Genomic DNA, 20,879 nt, shown 5'->3' with positions numbered 1-20,879 from the left:
TCATTGCGGTGGCTTCTCTTGTTGCGGAGCATGGGCTCTAGGCATGCGGGCTTCAGTAGTTGTGGCACGCGGGCTCAGTAGTTGTGGCTCATGGGCTCTAGAGCGCAGGCTCAGTAGTTGTGGCGCATGGGCTTAGCTGCTCCGCGGCATGTGGGATCTTCCCGGAGCAGGGCTGGAACCCATGTTCCCTGCATTGGCAGGTGGATTCTTAACCACTGCGCCACCAGGGAAGTCCCCAGTAGACGTTTTGGAAGTGGTGCTGGTGCCTGGCTCAGAGAGCTCGTGTCACCTTTCAGACCTTCCCTGAAGCTGTAGGCTGGGCAGGACTGAAACAGCAGAGGAGCCTGTGAGGCTGGGAACACGGGATGCATTCTGACCCAGGCCTGGTCTCCCCTAAGGAGATCTCCAGGGACACCCGAGTGGGGAGGATGGAAGTGGGCACAGTGGTGGGGCCCCAGCTCCTGGCAGCCTGACCCCCTGGGTCTGCCCAGATGGCTTAGCAGGCAGCTGGTGGGCTTGTCACTGCTCCCCAGTTCCCCCCAGCCTACCATCTGGTGTTGATGGTATAAGCCACAAGGGGGCCAGGTGAGCCATATGGAAGTTCCAGACCCACAGGTGGAGATCCAGGTAGCTCCCTGCTATGTGGATGGATGCGGCCAAGACAGATGATTGCAAAGCAGATCTATCTCAAGAGACCTCTGGGGCTTCCCTGGTGGCGCAGTGGTTAAGAATCCGCCTGCCAATGCAGGGGACACGGGTTCAAGCCCTGGTCCGGGAAGATCCCACATGCCGCGGAGCAACTAAGCCCGTGCGCCACAACTCCTGAGACTGTGCTCTAGAGCCCACGAGCCACAACTACTGAGCCCGCATGCCACAACTACTGAAGCTCGTGTGCCTAGAGCCCGTGCTCCACAACGAGAGAAGCCACCGCAATGAGAAGCCCGCGCACCGCAACGAAGAGTAGCCCCCTCTCGCCACAACTAGAAAAAGCCCGCGCGCAGCAACGGAGACCCAATACAGCCAAAAATATATAAATAAAATAAATAAATTTATAAAAATAAAAATAAAAAAAAAAAGAGACCTCTGGCCCCTTCCAGTCCCAGACACACCTCCAGGCTCCTTTCAGCTCCCCAAAGGGCAGGTGGCATGCTCTGGTCCCAAGACACAGCCCCGTTTACACTGAATTGGGAGTTCCTTTGGCCACATGGCTATGCAGAGGGAAGGGTGAGTTGGAGCCCAGGGAGTGACCAGTCTGAAAGGGCCACCAGGAGGTGAAATCATGACCCTGCTCTCCCAGGCCTAAAGGATAAGCCATGCAGAAGGAAGGTGCATTCGTGATTTTGGCTGAACCTACACGGCTCAGGCTGGGCACTCACCCTCATGACCATCCCCTCCTAGAACCACCAAGCAGTCTGGATCTGTTCTGCCCAAGGAAACTGTGTGCCGAGTTGTGAAGGAAGCCTGGTGCCTTCGAGGAGCAGGGTGGTCATGGGGTCCTAGCTACCAGGAGGGTAGCCTGACTGTACACATGGGAGACCCCACCTCCAGCTGGAGCAGACAGAGTCACGGTCTTCCTACGCTTGGCCACTCTGGTCAGCTGTGGAATTCTGCACACCTTAAGCAACAGAGTCTTCCTGCCTCCATCAGTCGATAAATCTGGCCCCGCAGCTCCCCTGAAATTGCTCTTGTCAAGGTCACCAGTGACCTCCATGTTGCCAAATCCCAGAACTTCTCCCCTCATCCTCATCCCTCAGCACCACTTCCTCCTCCCTGCAGCGTTCTGGGGTTTCCTTCAGCTCTCCTCGCAGGCTCCTCCTCCTCTGTAGAGACCCTCAAGGCTCAACCTGGGACCTTTCCTCATCTCTGTCTCTGCTGCCTTCCCAGGGTACCCATCCATTCCCCTGAATTTAATTCCATCTCCATGCTGCTTCCCCTACGTGAATATCTCCAACCTTGACCTCTCCTTGAACCTCCAAATTAGCATCTCCAAATGCATACTTGATTTCTACACTTTGCTGTCTCATGGGGATCTCAAACTTGGCATGTCCAAAATAGAGTCCCTGATCTTCCATCCGGAACCTGTCTCTCCGCAGGCTTCTCCTCAGAAAAATGGGACCAAAACCCACCCATTGCTCAAGTCTCATCTAGGATGATGAGACATCTAGATTCCTCCCTTTCCCTCGCCTCCCAGGTCCAATCCACCACACCTCCTGTCGTCTCGACTTCCTCACCATAACCCTAATCCATCCATTTCTCTCCATCTCCACTGCCAACACCCTCCCGGGTTCAAGCCCCCTTCGCTTTTTGCCCGGACTAGAGCCACAGCCTCCCATCTGCTCTCCCTCCTTCCACTTCTGCTGATCTACAGCCCATTCTCCACGTGGCAGCCAGAGATGAATCACATCACTCTGCTGATCAGGACCCTTCCCAAGACCCACAGGCCTGGATGCTTTGCCTCTCGGCAACCTCTCCCCTCGCTCACCCTACTCCAGCTGCACAGGCCTCCTTTCTGTTCTTCCAAAGCGCAGACACACAAATAGCAAGGACCTACTGTACAGCACGGGGAGCTATATTCAGTATCTTGTAATAACCTATAATGGAAAAGAATCTGAAAAAGAACATATCTAGGACTTCCCTGGTGGCGCAATGGTTAAGAATCCGCCTGCCAATGTAGGGGACACGGGTGCGAGCCCTGGTCCGGGAAGATCCTACGTGCCGCGGAGCAACTAAGCCCGTGCGCCACAGCTACTGAGCCTGCACTCTAGAACCCGCGAGCCACAACTACGGAGCCCGTGTGCCACAACCATTGAAGCCCACGTGCCTAGAGCCTGTGCTCCGCAACAAGAGAAACCACCGCAATGAGAAGCCCAGGCGCCGCAAGGAAGAGTAGCCCCCGCTCGCCACAACTAGAGAAAGGCCGCGAGCAGCATCGAAGACCCAACGCAGCCAAAAATAAAATTTAAAAAAATAAAAAGAATATATGTATATACACACATATATACATACAGGGTTGGCCAAAAAGCTCGTTCGGGTTTTTCTGTAACACCTTACGAAAAACCCGAATGAACTTTTTGGCCAACCCCATATTTATGTATAACTGAATCACTGTGCTGTACACCTGAAACTAGCACAACACTGTAAATCAACTAGACTTCAATAAAAAGAAGAAAAGAAAAAAAAAGAACAGACTCTTCCCCGCCTTGGTGCCTTTGCACTTGTTATATCTGGCACCCAGACACACCCCTAGCTCTTCACACAGCCATTCCTTCTCATCTTTCAGGGCTCGGCTAAAATGTTACCTCCTCCAGGCCTTCCTTGAGCCCCCAGGCAAAGCCATTTCTCCCTCCCACAGACACAATATTCTCGAATAGCACCCTCGAAATGATGCCCCTCCCCAAACACCATGTTTGTGTCTCTCTTCGGGGCACTGATCAGAAGCTGCTGTTGTCTGATGACTTTCTTACCTACCGTCCGTCTCCCTCACTGGACAGTAAGCTCCGTGTCCACAGGAATCGTGTCTGCCGGCTTCCCTGCTGTGTCCCCAGGCCCTAAAGCAGTCCTTAATCCATGGCAGGTGACCAATAAATACTAGCCAAGTAAATGAAGGGATTTCACTGGCACTTCCACGTGTAAGGTGTTCTTGTGCAGTAGATCAACCAATACAAACTCCTGCTGGAGGAGCTCAGGGAAGGCTTCATGGGGGAGGTGGCATCCAAGCTGCACCTTTGAGTGAGGAGATTTAGAAAGAAGGAGGGAGGCTGCGGGGTGGAGGGTGAGGAAGAAGCCCAAGCAACAGAAGAAGAGCAAGCACGAAGCACATGCCAGGAAAATAATCAGCCTCACTGGCTGTAGACCACCCACTGCTGTCACATGATCCCTGCCAGGAATGACCTTACTAGGACACCACCCCAGAGTCTCCCCAATCAAGTGCCGGGAGATGCCCCAAGCAGCCATTTGTGCACCTCCAGCTAAGAGGATGCTGGCCTACTTTCCCACCCCACACAGAGGGAGTGAGTCTGCCCACCTCCCCCATAGCCCACAGCTGCTGGGACCCCTGCTCCTCCTCAGGAGAGAAGAGAGCCGCCTGGGAACAAGCCATGTGATGCTTGGCACCCTGCAAGTGGTCTTTGGGCCTCAACCAGCATAATGACTTTCCTTTTAGCAGGACCAAGGCTTGCCTGCGAAGTGCCTTTGTGGGAATTAGAACAGGGCACCCCTCTGGGTGAACCAATTGGAAAAAGGCATCCTTCCCTCTCGTCAGACAGCCCCTCACAAGATACCCAGATGGCCAGCAGATTGCCGATTTCAGCCCCCACTCATCCCTGATGTTGGGTGCCCCGTGTGGTCCATGCCTTCCACGGGGGCCTGGCCCACCATAGCGATCTCTCTGCAGTCCAAGGCAGAATCTGGACCAGCCGCCCCCAGATCCCCGTGCCCTCAACGCTCCATCCCAGCGGAGGAGTCCAGGCTACGCCAGGGTCTCCCAGGAGTCTTGCCCAGGTGACCAGGGTGACAGTCGTCATGGGATTGAAGCTGTAACTCGCCCACCCCCGCCCGTCCCTCACAACAGCTGATGGCCGATTCCCAGAAGAGACCATCTGGGTCTTGGTGATGCCTCACCCCCAACACACACACACACTCATGGAGCAAGGAGAATTAGAGATTATCGGTGCGCTGTAAGGCCCTGCTCGGGTGTTTACCCTCCCAGGGATATTAAATTTTAAACGTGTGTGCCTGTTTACTCTCCCTGCCAGAGCCTGGCTGGCTACCCCGTAGCCAGGCAACACTATCTGACCTGGGGGACCAGGAGGGGGACTTTCCATGCCAGGCAGGTCACCTGGGGAGGGTTATCTAAGCACGGCTAGTCTCAGCACAATGAAGTGCCTCTCTCCCCTCCCACTCCTTCCCACCCTCAGCCCCCAGGTGACCTCACACCCACAACACACGGTCCACTCTAACAGCAAGAAGCAGAGGGTGGTCCTGCAACCGAAGTGGTGACACTTTAGAATGGGATCTGTTAGAAGCAGATCACTGGGATTTGGTGTCATTATCAACCTGGTGGCCAGCTTTGCTGTTTCCCTGCCGGCCAAACTGAGAGCCAGCAGGCTGAACTTGCAGGAAGAAAAATTCAGGTTAGATGGGAGGAAGATGAACACGTGTGATTGGAGACAGGCCATGGCACCTCCTTTCAAGGGAAGACTGGACAACGCCAAATCAGGGCTGGAAGCTCACGTGTGTCATTTTTTTCCTCCATGAGGGGTTATCTTTCCACCTGGATGGGAGATCGGCAAGTTGCTGACTGAAGGTAACAAAATCAAGGTCACATCACAGCTCTAGATTGACGATGTGAGCACTGTGCGACCTTCTTTTCTCCATGGAAAAGCTTAGGGACATGTGACATGCCTACCCTTCAAACCCCATGGTCAGGGGAGGACATTTGAAATCATATAATCAGTCATGGGCTCACAAAGCAATGAAATCAGGCAAGCAAAGTATCAGTCATAGAATCATAGAATACCACAGATGGAAGACCTACTGTGTGCTGGGCCTCTAGGGTTTCCACTAGGGGTAAAAAAATCTCCCCCATTTTACAGATAAGGAACCCAGGTCTAACAAGACCCAGCCTCTCCTACTGAACCATGAAGGTGGCCTGAGCTAGTCATAGCTGAATAACACCCAGCTACAAAAGATGCTCTTGTCCTTAATCCTCAGAACCTGTGAATATGTGAGGTTAATGATGACAGAGGGAATTAAGGGTGCTGATCAGCTGGCCCTGAGGTGAGAGGAGGACCCTGGATTATCCAGGTAGGCCCAATATAAACAAAAGAGTCCTTATAATAGAAGGAGGCAGAAGAGAGAGAATGAGAGAGATGGCAGTGTGGGAAGGACCTGGCCCAATCAACGTTGCTGCCTTTGAAGATGGTGGAATGGGGCTGGGAGCCAAGGAGTGCAGGTGGCCTTCTAGAAGCTGGAAAAGGCAATGAATAAATTCTCTCCTAGAGCCTCCAGAAGGAATGCGGCCCCATGGACACCTCGATTTTAGCCCAATGAGACCCATCTCAGACTTCTGACCTCCAGAACTCTAAGATGATAAATCTGTGTTGTCTTAAGCTGCTACATTTGTCATCATCTGTTTCAGCATCCATAAGACACTAATACAGACCTCTCGACAGATATAAGTCCAATATAACCATGGGCAGGAAGGAACTCTGACACTCTAGCACCACGCCCCTGCTCTGCAAAACTGAAATGTTCTGTGACACATATTCACAGTCTGGGATGAACGTTATTTTGATATTTTGATAACTGCCTTGAAGCTCTTTGCTGATCTTCAGGAAACCAGGTGTGGACTCCTGACCTTCACTGGTCCTGGGACCCATAAGCAAGGAGAAAGGCTGCCCAAGAGATGGCAGAGGACCATGCCATGCCAGCAGGACTTGGGACCCTGCCTGTCCATGACAACTCAGGCTGGACCGATGACCTGGGAGGCCTGGGTTTCAAGGTTCCCACCTCCGCTGCCAGCACTAACCTCAGGTACCCCCAGGCTCTGGATCCGTGGCTCAGCTTTGCTCTCAGGGTGACAAGGCCCATCCCTGACACTTACTGAATCCTCCCAGGCTTTGAAGACCCACCTTCCTGCTCTTCAGATCTCACCATGGTTCCTGACCTGCTTTCTCCTTCACTATTCTAATGTTTGAGGGACCCACTCTCCCCCCACCCCAGACCCCAGGACACATCCCCTCATGGGGAAGTGACAGGGAGAGGATCGTCCAAGGATTTTCTGCTTTTCTGAGCATACCCAGGCCACCCTTGCTTCCACACCCAAGCAGGGACCACCAGACCACTCAGTGGAGGTCATGTCCATCTTGGGTCACTCTCGGAGATGGTTTCTGGGGCTTTGCCTCCTCCTAGCCATCATACCCTCAAAGGGTAGGCATCACATCTTCCCAGTTCAACAAAGGGCCATCAAGCATGAGGAGACGGAGCTACACAAGGCATAGCTCCTGTCTCCTACATCCCACAGCCTGGCTCTCCCGACCACGGAATAACCACCCCAAAGGGACCCTCAAATGCTGTCCTGAAACCCAACTGGACATCCACAAGGCAGTGATGCTGGGAGCCATCGGGGGTCCAGTGGATTTTCAGAATCATCATCTCTGGGGCGAGATGCAATGCTGGTCTCCTCTGAGCCCAGGCCACCCACCAGGGTGAGCCCCTGGGAAGGGAAAACTCTCGAAACAGTAGCAGAGCATCTGGAAAAGGTCCTAAACCTGGATACCTTTAGGCACAGGGAGGATATAAGGCAAAATAGTTGGAGAGAGCACATCCCTCCCAATAGTACGGAAATCAATTTTTTAATACCATGTTGATCAAACAAAGCATATCTGAGGGCAAACTGGGCCCAGGCCTACCAGCTCGTGATCCTCAAAGAAGCAAACCCAGCCCATCCACCTCACCTCCTTCATCCCCTTCCTGCCTTTTCCCACCTGCTTTCCCTCCTTCCCTCTCTTCTTCCCTCCCCTCCCCCCTCCTATTTCCCCTCTCTCCAGTCCCTCCTCTTTTCCCCTTCCACAGCAGATGACACCACCGGGCCACCCACCCCTCACTCCTGGCTTCCCATTTAGAGCCAACCAGCCATCATATTAACATCTGACATTTCAGAAGCTTCTCGGTCCTGCTGCCAAATCAAATCAGCTCAGCCGTGTCATTTGCTAGCAAACCCAATTCACTCCCGCAACAGGTTCTGCTTAATTTCCACGTGGACCTGGGCTGGAGCTCTTGAAAGGCTCCTTCCACCTCTCCACATACCTGGAGATGCAGACCCTGGCAGCCCAGGCTGCTGGTAAGGGCATGGCAGTTCCCCTCAAAAGGAGTGAGCCACGCCGTTCACACTGCACTACCGCTCCTCCAAAATCACCTGGTCCTCATATCCCAAAGAAGGGAGCCAAACACTATGTATAAAGTGGAAATAATTTATTTTTAAAGAATTAATGTCACCACCCTCAAAGATTTGTTTGGGGACTTCCCTGGTGGCACAGTGGTTGAGAATCCACCTGCCCACGCAGGGGACACAGGTTCAAGCCCTGGTCCGGGAAGATCTCACATGCCGCGGAGCAACTAAGCCCGTGCACCACCACTACTGAGCCTGCGCTCTAGAGCCTGCGAGCCACAACTACTGAGCCTGCATGCCACAACTACTGAGGCCCATGCGCCTAGAGCCTGGGCTCCGCAACAAGAGAAGGCACCAATATGAGAAGCCCGCGCACTGCAACGAAGAGTAGCCCCCGCTCGCCGCAACTAGAGAAAGCCCGTACGCAGCAATGAAGACCCAACACAGCCAAAAAAAAAACCCAAAAATTTGTCCTATTTTTTTAATAAAATAATTTACCTCATCTTTAGAGGACTCTTACAGGGGTTACTATCTCTTCTGGAGCAGAAACATTTATCTAAACTTCAGTGACTCCTTCTGAGCCACCTGGTTTTCTCTTCACTGGTTAAATGCAAATAAAATCGAATTTAATTCTTTTTTATTACAAATGAGCACAAACGGTGCGATCCCATTTATTTATTTATTTTTGCAATTTCTTTTTTTTTTTAACATCTTTATTGGAGTATAATTGCTTTACAATGGTGTGTTAGTTTCTGCTTTATAACAAAGTGAATCAGCTATACATATACATATATCCCCATATCTCTTCCCTCTTGCGTCTCTCTCCCTCCCACCTTCCCTATCCCACCCCTCTAGGTGGTCACAAAGCACCAAACTGATTTCCCTGTGCTATGCGGCTGCTTCCCACTAGCTATCGATTTTACATTTGGTAGTATATATAAGTCCATGCCACTCTCTCACTTTGAGAGGGTGTGGAGAAATGGGAACCCTCTTGTACGGTTGGTGGGAATGTAAATTGATACAGACACTATGGAGAACAGTATGGAGGTTCCTTAAAAAACTAAAAATAGAACTACCATACGACCCAGCAATCCCACTACTGGGCATATACCCTGAGAAAACCATAATTCAAAAAGAGTCATGTACTACAATGTTCACTGCAGCTCTATTTACAATAGCCAGGACATGGAAGCAACCTAAGTGTCCATCGACAGATGAATGGATAAAGAAGATGTGGCACATATATACAATGGAATATTACTCAGCCATAAAAAGAAATGAAATTGAGTTATTTGTAGTGAGGTGGATGGACCTAGAGTCTGTCATACAGAGTGAAGTAAGTCAGATCCCAGTTATTTACGCCTCTGTCTGTGTGCATGATGCCGAGATGTCTGGAGGCTCAGCAAATGGTAATGATGAATATGGCTGGATGGTGGGATTATTACTAGAGTTTTGTTTTGGATTTTTTTACTTTATACTTTACAATTGCTTACATTTTTTTATAAGAAGCATGTATTACTTTATTTAAAAATAAATAGGGTGTAGGGTGAGGGATTGCTGTTCACTTGCAAAAAAAAATCTTATAAAAATTCTCCAAGATGGGACTTCCCTGGTGGCCGCAGTGGTTAAGAATCCACCTGCCAATGCAGGGGACACGGGTTCGAGCCCTGGTCCGGGAAGATCCCACATGCCCCGGAGCAACTAAGGCCATGCGCCACAACTACTGAGCCTGTGCTCTAGAGCTCGCGAGCCACAACTACTGAGCCCGCGTGCCACAACTACTGAAGCCCGCATGCCTAGAGCCCGTGCTCCACAACAAGAGAAGCCACCGCAATGAGAAGCCCGTGCACTGCAACGAAGAGTAGCCCCCACTCGCCACAACTAGAGAAAGCCCGCGTGCAGCAATGAAGACCCAATGCAGCCATAAATAAATAAATAAATAAATTTATTTTTTAAAAAAAATTCTCCAAGAAAATACTGGGCTTTTTTAGTTCAATGCCACATTCTCAAGGCTGGATCAATCGATGAGAATTCATAAATCACCTATTATGAGTATGTATTAAGCACCGACCACTAAGTGTTTATGAAGCACCTGCTCTGGGCCCTTTATGTACCAGGCCCTGTGACAACAAGGATAGGAGAACATGTCCTGCCCCCTCGGGCCATGGAGCTGGAGCTGCATTGGGCCAGTTCCTCCCAGTCCTGCTCCAGCAATGCCCTGCCCCATCACACACATACACACACCTGCAGTCACACCTGAATGACCTCCAACTACACAAGAGTAAGCAGGTGCTGGCATAGCTTCTGGGCCTCACCAGGCTCCCATCAGGGGCTCCTGAAAAGAGGGCCGCTCACACCCTATAGTGGGTTAAACGGTGCCCCCCAAAAAAGATATGTCCACCCAAGAATCTGTGAATGTGACCTGATTTGGAAAAACGGTCTTTGCAGGTATAATTAAGCATCTTGAGATGAGAGCCAGGTGGATCCAGGTGGGCCCTAAATCCTTATAAGAGACCCACAGACCCAGGGAGAAGAGAAGGCCATGTGAAGACGGAGGCAGAGAGTGGAATCATGCAGGCCCAAACCAAAGGAATGCCTATAGCCACCTACACACCTACAGGAAGAAGCAAGCAAGGATCTGCCTCCTCTAGTGCCTTTGGAGGGAGCTCAGCCCTGCCGACACCTTGATTTCAGACTTCTAGCCTCCAGAACTGTGAGAGAATAAATTTCTGTTGTCTTAAGCCACGAAGTTTGTGGTAATTTGTTACAGTGGCCCCAGGAAATGAATACACACCCTAAGGCCTGAAACTCCATCTCCACACTCATCCAAGAACAGGGCATCTACTAGGGGTCCAGGGGAAAAAAGCCAACAGGAGGGGGACACACAGGAGGTACCTACGGGACTCATATTGCGGGGGTGACTCCCTCCAGGAACAAACACAAAACCCACTGTCCGCTGTCCCACAAAGCACCAGACACACTGGGCTTGAGTGTCAGGTCAATGACATGACCCCCAGGCACGCATGGGGTGGGGATGCGAGGCGGGGCATGGAATCTGGCAGGACCCCACTCCTGAGCCGGTCTCAGTGCAGAAGTGTCTATGGCAGCCAGAAGAGGAGTGGGATAATCAACGAAACCACCCCACAAGCATTTAGCTCACTGCCCACGATAAAAACCACGAGTATCCATCACATACCAATACAACACCTGTGTGGTGTTATATTGGTATGAAGCCCTTGCCCACCCGCTTCCTCCTGTAATCCTCACACCAACCCTACGGGGTGGGCTTAGTCCCACAGATGAAGGAACTGAGGTTCCTAGGATATGACCGAACTGCACAATGTCACACAGTTGTTACTAAGGCCCAGGGCCAGGCCCGGGCTCTGTGTGCCAGACCCAGGATTGTCCATCAAGGAAGGCAGGACCTAAAACAAGCAGGGATGTTGTAAACTAGAGGCTAAGTTATAGGGTAGGACAGCTGCCAGGCCTTCAAAGGCAGGTGGCATGACTAGGGCTACGGCAGCATGCGAAGCATCCCCAAGGAGACGCCCTGAAAGCCAAGCGCTCTATCAGGACACAAGGTTAGTATCTGTCTAGAAATATAGCCTCGTTTCAATACTAGCCGCAGGCAAAAGGAATTAGGAAGGAACCTTCTGATGGGGATAAACAGATTATAAAATGCATTCCAAGGCCAACCCCGGGACTCTCCATGGCCTTGAATTATCCAAAATCCTTCGTGAGGACACTGGCCTTACAGGTTCTCCCTATCACCGTGGGGACCACCTGGTCTGTGAACACTGATTAGCTCAGGGCAGCCTGACTTCAAGTGATGGGAACATGATCCAGAGGGATGCTTCCTTCCTAAAGACCCCTCCCCTAGGTCCATCTGAGTTTGTTGGGCAGGATCTTTGGTTTTGGCCTTTTTCCAATACCCTTACTGTCATCCATACTTATCAGGCAGGGTTTTGGGTCTGATACATAAGGCTCAGGTGGGGCCAATCACACAAAATGCAATTTCAATTTTTGTTCATTGGTTATGGAGAGGCACCTCAGTCCTGGGTACCAGGCAGGGCATCAGGGAGTCCTGAGGAGGAACTATACTAGCAATAGAAAAATCAGTGTACTTCCTTCCAGACTTCCCCTCCGAGCATTGCTGTTCTCTGGAGGAATAATAAGTACTAACATTTCTGCCGCACACACCACGTGCCTCTAACTGATAAATGTACATCATCTCAATTAATCCCCATTACAACCACACGTGGCAGGTACTCTCATATCCCTACTCTACAAATGAGGAAATTGAGGCCCAGAGACGGTACACAGCTAGGAAGTGGCAAAGCCTTACACCAGGCAAGCTGGCTCCAGAAACTGTGTTCTTAACTACTACTCCATATGTGTCACCTTTTTGAGAAAGAGCCTCAAAGGGATCTGGGTCCAGGTCAAAGGAACTGGATTAACCTCCATGATGGGGGAGACCATGTGGCCTGTCAGAAGGAAAGGGAGATGGGCTGGAGAATCAAAGGAGAGAGGTAGGGTTCCCAGAGAGACCATTCTGGAAGCCCAGCTGGCCTGTTCCCCTGAAACAAAGGAGAGAAGGAATAAGGCCCTAGTGAACTGGATGCCTAGGCCAAAGCCTGAGGTTTGGGCTCCATTAGCAATTTCTAGGAGGCAGGGCGCCCCCCGGGGCCTCCAGTTCAGAAGGCTCCACGGGAACAGGCAAAGGACTCTCATGTGCTGGTGGCTCCCAGTTCCCTAGAGAGAAGCCCTCTGTATGTTTCTCAAGGGCAAGAACTACATCATCATCATCATCATCACCATCACCATCACCATCATCACCATCATAATTATCATCATTATTATCACAACCACTTACTGAGCCTCCACTATGTGTTAAGCACTCCACTAGCTGCGTCATGGTTTACCTCATTACTCCTCACACCCGCTCCTCCAGGTGGCCATTGTCCTCATTCTACACGGGAAGAAACCGGAGGTCAGGGAGATTAAGTAACATGCTCACATGACTCACGGAAAGCAGTCTGGAGTGTGGTTAAGACAGCACAGGCTTCCGAGCCACACAGACAGACCCGAGTCCAAATCCTGGCCCTGCCCTCACCAGCTGTGGGACATCGAGCAAACAACTTAACCTCTTCCGCCAAGTTCAATCAGAGATGCCAGAAGCAATTCATCTCAAGTGTCAGCTCCAAATGACTGGTGGTAGCTACCTGCAGGGCTTTGTTGGAGAGGATTCTGCATCCACATCTAAACTCATGGGCAACGGTGCCATGATCATGACTAACATCTGCCATAGGGGCAGAAGCCTGGTGGGATGGCACAGGTGTCACACATTTGCCAGCCCTGATCTAGAGAAACATCACGGCTTACAGAGACAACCATACACATGCATGGGTGCGTGTATATAGCCAGCGGATTTTTGACTAAGGTACCAAAGCAACCCTAAGTCTTTTCAATGACTGGATATCCATATGGGAATAAATGGACCTAGACACCGGTACCATCAGGCCACTCAAGATGGCTATTCTCTTGCTCACTATACATCCCCCTGCTCAACCAGTCCCTGCCTCACCTACACCCTACTCACCTGACAGACTTTCCCTCTTAGTCATAGAGCCTAATCAGTACATGCCTACATACTTGCCCCCCACCGACCCAGCTAGTTCTATTCTTTAGATCAGAACACCTCCACCATGATAGCGTATCAAAGGGGCGGTGAAGGACATGCTCCTCTGCTGGTTTCCCTGGTAACCAATGAGCCAACCTGATGTCAAGTCAATTCCCCCTACAACGGGTATCCTCCCACTCCCCTCCAGTAGTGAAGACTGCTGCCTTGTCCTGCCCTGGTCTGCCTCACACAGTGGGGTGTCATTCCAGGACCTTGCTTCAGACATGTAAGATCCCCTGTCCATTAAACCATCAATGTCTCTGTCACTGACTCTGGGCTCTTTCTTCTGTCTCGAGGCTGGGCAAGTATAAGGCTTGCTGCCCAACAATGCCTATATCATGCCACACAATTAAATTAAATTGAGATGGATCTTAGATCTATAGCTCAAACTAGACAGCTTCTAGAAGAAAACATGGAAGAAAATCTTTGTGATATGGAATAAGCAAAGAAAGCTACAGACACAAAATGAAAAAAATATCCATAAATTGGACATCATCAAAATTAAAACTTCTGTTCATCAAAGACACTGTTAAGACAAGGAATGAGCTTGTATCTAGAATATGTAAAGAATGCCTACAGGAAGACAAACAACCCAATTTTAAAGGGGGAGGAGGGGCAAAGGAACTGTAAGAATGGTCCACAAGCATATAAGAAAGTGTTCAACGTCATTAGTCATCAGACAAATGCAAATTAAAGCCACAATGAAATATCCCTCCTTACACACCCACTCAAGTGGCTAAAATAGACTGACAATGGCAAATGTTGACAAGGATGTGAAGCAGTTAGAGCTCTCATAACACTGCTGGTAGAGACATAAAATGGTACAACCACCTGGCTAAAAGTTTGGCGGTTTCATATAAAGTTAAACATTCACCTCCCCTTTGACCCAGCCATTTCCCTCTAGGTATTTACCTAAGAGAAATGAAAACACATGTCCAAAACAAAACAAAACTTATACCAGAATATTCAGAGCATTTGGTTATTCATTATAGCTCAAAACTGGAAACAACCCAAATGTCGCTCAACAGGAAAATAAACAAACTGTGCTGTATTCATACAGTGGGGATAAAAAGGAACAAACTACTGATAACACTCTATATCATGGGTGAATCTCACAGATATTATGCTGAGCTGGACACAAACAAGTACAGACTATGTGATTCCTTTTTTTTTTTTTTTTTTTTAATCTAGTTCCCTGACCAGGGATCGAACTCAGGCCTCCCTCACTGGAAGCAGAGTCTTAACGACTGGACCACCAGGGAAGTCCCCATGACTCCTTTTAAATTCAGTTCTAGAACAGGCAAAACTAATTTACAGTGGAAAAAAAAAAATCAGAATACTGGTTGCTTCCCGAGGGGCGGGGGTTGGGATTGACTAGGAAGGGACATAGTGGAACATTCTGGGGGAAGAGAAAGGTCCTCTATCTGAATCAGAGTATGGGTCCCATGGGTGTATCCATTAATAAAAGTACACAGTTAAGATTTATGCATTTCAATGTATGTAAATTTTTAAAAATCCGGTTACACCTAAAGTAATTTGCAAGAAGTGCAGGCTCGTTGGCCTTAAAACAATGAACAAAATCAGGTACAATATACACATGTGCACACATGAGGGGTGGGTTCATGCAGGTGGTGCACACACAGACATCTCCCGGCTCTCTAAGCCTCCAAGGTGCCCCCCGACAGATGCAGAGCCAGGTTAAGCCCCCCTCGCATCTGCGCTGCCCTTGGGCTCCCCTGTCCACTGGCCTGTATGAAATCAGAGGCCTCCTGGGAAGTGGTTCCTGAGGAGACAGCATCTGGACCAGCAACATAAATAGGGTCTGTGTGGGGACCAGAGACAGCTCTCCTAGGAGCGCCAACAAGAAAGCCAGCTGAACCTCCTGCAGCGGTGGTCATGGGCCGCAACATATGCTTGTCCCAACTGTCACGCCCCTCCACTGCAGAGCTTTCTTGAAGAGGGGAAACCAAACCCCCTTGCTGGTGTCCTTGAGCCCTTCTTGCCTCCGCCCAAGAGGGGTCCCAACATCCTTCCCACAGACGCCTCCTCACCTCGTCCATACAAACTTGGTAGATCTGACGGGGGCTGACACCCTGACTCAACCCTGACAGAGGCGGGTGGGTGGTCTCTTCTCCCAGTGAGAACAGAAGACAGGGGGCAGGAACCAGAGGCAAAGTAAGAGATGGCATCGGGCCTGGGGCAGTGCTACAAGCTGGAAAGGAAACCCCAGCGCCTCCCCACCCAGGACAGAAAGTGGCTGGTGGGCAGTTAGGGAGCCTGGGAGGGCAGGAGGCGGAGACCCAGCACAGCTCTGCCCAAAGGGAATGAAGGGAGTGCAGAGGCGGCACCTCTGACCTCCACTTTCTTCCCCAACATGTGGGGACTTTGCACCTGCCTGACCCATCACTGAGGGTTTCGAGGGCATCGGTGAGTGATGGAGAGCAAAGTACCAGGGGGGCAAAGCAGGCGTGAGACTTTCTGCTCCCCCCACAGCGGGCACCCCAGGCCTCCTTGTTCTCTTCGGGAAAGGAGAAGGTCTGGGGTGGAGGAGGCTGCCCTCAGACTGGCACAAAGAGGGATGGAGAAGGCTGAGAAAGGGTCACCTCCCAGCTGACCGGGCCAGCCCAGGCCTGCTGGGGCTCCAGAGACGAGTGTGACAATTCAGATCAAGGACACGCCAAGTCCCAGCGTCACCACCTTCGATAGAACGCCCCGTGCACTTACTGTGAGCTGGAAAAGGATCAGGAGGGTCAATCCCAACCCCTTCAAGCCCAAAAGGCTGTTGTATGGTCGGTCCCAGGGGGTCACTCAACCCCCGTGCTTGCCATTAGGGTCCCTTCCAACTCCCCCACCCACCTCCCCATGAAGCCATCCTCACTCCCCTCCCCCCCACTGAGAAGCCACATGACACACTGCAACTTGTCACATGCTCAGCCATATGGTTTCTTCTGCTCGGTTAAGGCCCCCCGAAGACAGCCGGCTCTTTGAGGGACGAGGACGGCGGCCTTAGTTTGACCACACGGGGCCTAGCGCAATGCTGGGCACACACCTGCTCTCCTTGGTGCCTGGTGATCCATTTGGGCATGAAAACCAGATCATAAAAGATGTGGGCTTGGAAACAATCCACAGCATTCCCAGGGAGACAGCCCCAAGCCCCTCTCCCAGCCCACCCTGAGCCATCCACAGTTTGAATTCCGGCTGGGAACTGGGCTCTCATTCTGCCCATCTGCTCAGCATCTCTTTGGTGGCTTTTTCTCAGTTTCATATTAGCAAGAAAAAAAAAATTCCCTTGAAAACCACAAACACAACGAGGTGGAGAAGAGGGCGTAAAGGACCAGTTGCAGCAGGCAGGCCAGTGGGGGACAGGGGCCTGGGGAGGGAGGGGCGCTTCTCGGGCTGGAGGCCAGCTTCCGCTCCAGCAGTCCCTTACCAATGGGGGAAGCAACTAGAGGAGGTTGTCCCTGGTGTGTGGGGTGGGATGAGAGCATCTTATCAAAAATGGTTTGGGTCTTAGAACTGAACTTACTCTATGACTACAGGAGGAACACAGCTATCTTCAATGGGACCTTGGCCAAGTCATTTCCCACCTCCTGGCCTCCAGCTTCCCTAAAAAGGAAATGGATCACCCATCCCTGACATTTTGTGACTCCCAAGCTAATCAATACCAAAAGGGTTTCACTGCCACCCCTAACCCAAGCCTGCACTGCCAAGGGAACCAAATGAGACCCTCCTCCACTGCCCAGATGCTGGGAGGGGTGGGGGGCTGATGGAACTCCAGGGCCAGTGACCCTGGAGAGATTCCAGCCTCCACCCTCAGTGTCTCAGCCCTCGACGTGCAGTAATAACCTGGGGAAGTTGGGAGGTATCAGCAAAACAGAGGCCTAATCCCACCCTGGAGAGGACATCGCAGGCGGAAGCCCAGACCTACACAGGTGACTCCACAGGTGAAACTGATAGGGAAGGAGGGGGCTTCAGTCCACATCTTGAAGAACACATGTATTCAGGCTTTTCTTTTTTTTTTTTTTTTTTTGGCCGCACCGTGCAGCATGAGAACTTCCCCGACCAGGGATCGAACCCGTGGCCCCTGCAGTGGAAGCGCGGAGATTAACCACTGGACGACCAGGGAAGTCCCTGTATTCTGGCTTAATTTAGAAAAGTATTACCTGGAGAAAGAGGGTCTGCTGGGATAGGAGATTCAGACAAAACCAGAGGAGTGGAAGGGAAGTGCCTGCTCCTCCAACCTGGATTCCAGAATAGTCAACACACCATAAACATCTACCAGAACTAGGAACCCACAGAACAGGACGCAGTCGCTGCCCTGAACTCAATGCAGGGACGCGCTGGGCTAACAACATGACTTGGTAAATGCAGTCCCGACACGGCTGCTCCCTCTGTGCTGAGCAGGCTGGGGAGACGTAAATGAGCATCGTAGTTTTAAGTAGCCACCGGGACACTGACCCCAGAGGCCACCGTGAGCTCCACATGGTACCTGGCCTCGCCACCGTAGTTGACACACCTGCCCATCCCTCTCACCCTGTCCCCAGCCTCGTCCACACCAGTCTTTCCCTGGGGAGGCCACCCCAGGAATCTCCCATATTCTCACTCCATCCTCTCCCTGGAGAGTTCACCAACCCACCCACCCCTCCACCCCCAGCTTCAATTCCCATCTCTACAAAAATGACTCCAGATTTTTATCTCCAGTCACACCCTTCTTCTGAGCCTGGCCCCCAATGACACCCCCATCGGTGTCTCAAGCATGTCCAAGTCAGCACTTAGAACTTAAATCCTCATCCTCCCTCCTGGGTCACCCCCTCTCAGAGAATGGCTGTATCGTTTATCCGGCTGATGCAAACCTGGACCATTCTTGCTTCCTACTTCTCCCCAAATCCTCATATCTCACCAAGCCACCTCCTGGGAGATCTCTGAGATCTGACCACTTCCAGGTGGTCACAGGCCCCTCAGAGTCAGTCCTCTCCCACTGGACTCCTGCAGTGGCCTCCCAACTCACCCCACTTCCACTCCGTTCCGTCCCACACATCCTCCACACGAGCCGGGGTGACTTTGCAAAAGTCCTGTCACCTTACTCCTCTGACTAAAATCTTCAATGACTTCGATGCCCTTAGTTAGGATAAAGCCCAAAATCTTGAGCAAAACTTCCAAGGGTCTGCCCCTTTGTCCCTAACTGTGAGTGCTCTAGCCATTCTTGTTCCTCGAGAATAACCTTCTCTCCTGCCTCAGGGAGGACGGAGCCTACAGCAGTGCTTCTGGAGCTGTAATGTGCATGTGAATCACTAGGGAATGTTGGTAAAATGCAGATCCTGATTCAGTGGTCTGCAGTGAGGCCTGAGAGACTGCATTTCTAAGGAGCTCCCAAATGAGGCAGGTGCAGCTGGTCTCTTGGCCTCGCTCTGAGTGACAAGCATCTAGAACACTTTCCTCCACCTTGACTGCACTTCTGCTTCACTAAGTCCTACTCCACTCTCAGGGTTCACTTCCTCAAAGCCCTCCCTGACCCTCTCCAAGACTCGATTAGATCTCCCCTCCACAGACCTTATATTGTCCTAGCCATGCTGTGCTTCTCCTTTGGAACATTCATCACACCTAACTGTCCATCCCTCATTCTTGAAATTATTTTTTCAACTTTTGTCTCTGTAGCTGGAAGACAAACTCCAAGAGAACAGGGATCATACTGCTTTGTTGCTACTAGGTCCCTAGTGCTCAGCACTAGACCTGGCACATGGTCAGCACGTGTAGTAGAAAGCTGTTGGTCTTGCCTGCCCTGCATCCGTTTCCTCTGCCTCTCATTGTAGCACCTTCAATTTTCCTTTAAACCGCCACCCCTCCCCCATTATCCGTTCTTACAGTTTAGACCAGGGGTCCCCAACCCCCGGGCCGTGGACCGGTACCGGTCCGTGGCCTGTTCGGAATCGGGCCTCACAACAGGAGGTGAGTGGCAGGCAAAGCTTCATCTGTATTTACAGCTGCTTTCCATCGCTCGCATTACCACTTGAGCTCCACCTCCTGTCAGCATTATGGTGAGTTGTATAATTATTTCATTATATATTACAATGTAATAATAATAGAAATAAAGTGCACAATAAATGAAATGCGCTTGAATCATCCCGAAACCATTCCAACCCCCCCAACCACTGCCGGTCTGTGGAAAAATGGGTCTTCTACAAAACCGGTCCCTGGTGCCAAAAAAGTTGGGGACAACTGGTTTAGACAGTGGACAAGAGACCCAGATCTGGCCAGTCAGAGCCTTCCATCTCTGAGATAGACATGTGACCTAAGCCCAGCCAATGAGCTTCCTCCCTGGGACTTTTGTTAGAACTACTGGGGAAAAAATGATACTCTTCTTTCCACTGGAGTTACTTAGCAAGTAGGAGCTACTGTCACCATCTGCCACCACAGAGCCAGAGCTTGACAGAGGATGAAACACAGAAGAGAAATGGTAAGAGACGGATTTCATGGATGCAGCTGTGCCTGGAATCTATACTTGCCATTACGAAGGCAATAAATTTTCTTTTATGCTTAAGCCAAAGCGAGTTATGTTTCTGTCACTTGCCACCAAGAGCCTTGACTAACACAACATTTAAATAAACATTGGGTGTTGGGTAAATTAAATGAGCACATAAGTAAAGCCTGCCAAGAGAACTCAGTGACTCCTCCTAGGAGACTTTCAGAATTCCTCCCTGCAAACTCCCGCCATCCATGAGCAAAGAGACAAGCATCCCACACCCAACTCTGCAGACCAAGGGACTAAAACTCAGAATGGCGATATGCGTCAGTAATTCCCTGTGCAAACAAGCCACCCCAGCACCTGGCTCGGATGCCAGCACTGTGACTAGGCTGATGAAGGTGGTCTGGCGTTCAATGCCCCTGGGTACCCCACCAGGAGGAGAGCAGAGCTGTCTCCTAGGTCAGCCCTGCACCCTACCCACTCCTGCATTCCTAATTCAACCAGGACAGGCTCTGACTGCCATTCTGTGATATTCCCCCACAGTTCTATGTGTGATGGGCATTCAATGTGGGATGATAATGGGAAGATGGCTTTTATCTACCTCCTTTGAGGGTATCACTTTGCAATAGATTAGGTCAGGGAAGAGGGGGTACAACAGGGACTCCCAGGAAAGAGATACCTAATTACTTCCCTGTGAGTCACCTTGTAGCAGAACCCCAGGACAGAGATGGGGGCTGGCCTAGATGTCCCCTCAGATGACTCAGGTGACGTCTTCAGAGCTAGTCCTCACCTGGCAAAGTGAGGGAAGGAGGGAGGTGCATTGCTGCCTAGGCAGGAATACTGGC

The 20,879-nt window shown here is 51.0% G+C and overlaps 1 protein-coding gene across 1 annotated transcript in view; it reads right to left on the bottom strand.

Moving 5' to 3' along the window:
* RAP1GAP2 (RAP1 GTPase activating protein 2) overlaps window positions 1-20,879 on the bottom strand; it is a 212,587-nt gene that overhangs the window by 78,256 nt on the left and 113,452 nt on the right. The window lies entirely within an intron of this gene.

The sequence above is a fragment of the Eschrichtius robustus genome, chromosome 20, assembly GCF_028021215.1.
Source record: "Eschrichtius robustus isolate mEscRob2 chromosome 20, mEscRob2.pri, whole genome shotgun sequence".
NCBI lineage: Eukaryota > Metazoa > Chordata > Mammalia > Artiodactyla > Eschrichtiidae > Eschrichtius > Eschrichtius robustus.
This window is presented reverse-complemented; position numbering and strand designations above follow the sequence as displayed.